The sequence below is a fragment of the Penaeus monodon genome, chromosome 32 (assembly GCF_015228065.2).
Source record: "Penaeus monodon isolate SGIC_2016 chromosome 32, NSTDA_Pmon_1, whole genome shotgun sequence".
In the NCBI taxonomy this organism is placed as follows: Eukaryota; Metazoa; Arthropoda; class Malacostraca; order Decapoda; family Penaeidae; genus Penaeus; species Penaeus monodon.
This window is the reverse complement of record NC_051417.1, coordinates 33,577,136-33,577,477: the sequence shown is the minus strand read 5'-3', so window position 1 is coordinate 33,577,477 and position 342 is coordinate 33,577,136.

Genomic DNA, 342 nt, shown 5'->3' with positions numbered 1-342 from the left:
CCTGACAATGTGTTACTCATAATACGGTCCACGAACAGCAAACTCCACCTGCAAAATATGTCCAGGGATCATACATATAAACATAACATGACCATATGGAAATCCAGCCTTTTTTCCCTCCTCATCTTAGAAACTGACAGACGTACAATGGAAGACATCCACCCGCCTTAGCTTATTCCCCCGCATCTGTTGCTGGGTCAGAACCGCAGAGACGATCCGTCCGCCTGCCTCGGTGTCTGCGTCTCCTGTCCTCCCCAGCGCCTCCTCGACTTTCGATCGGCGTTCGCGGACAGGGTGAATCCGGGGCGCGTTCGTCTAATGCATTCGCGCGGATTCATGGCG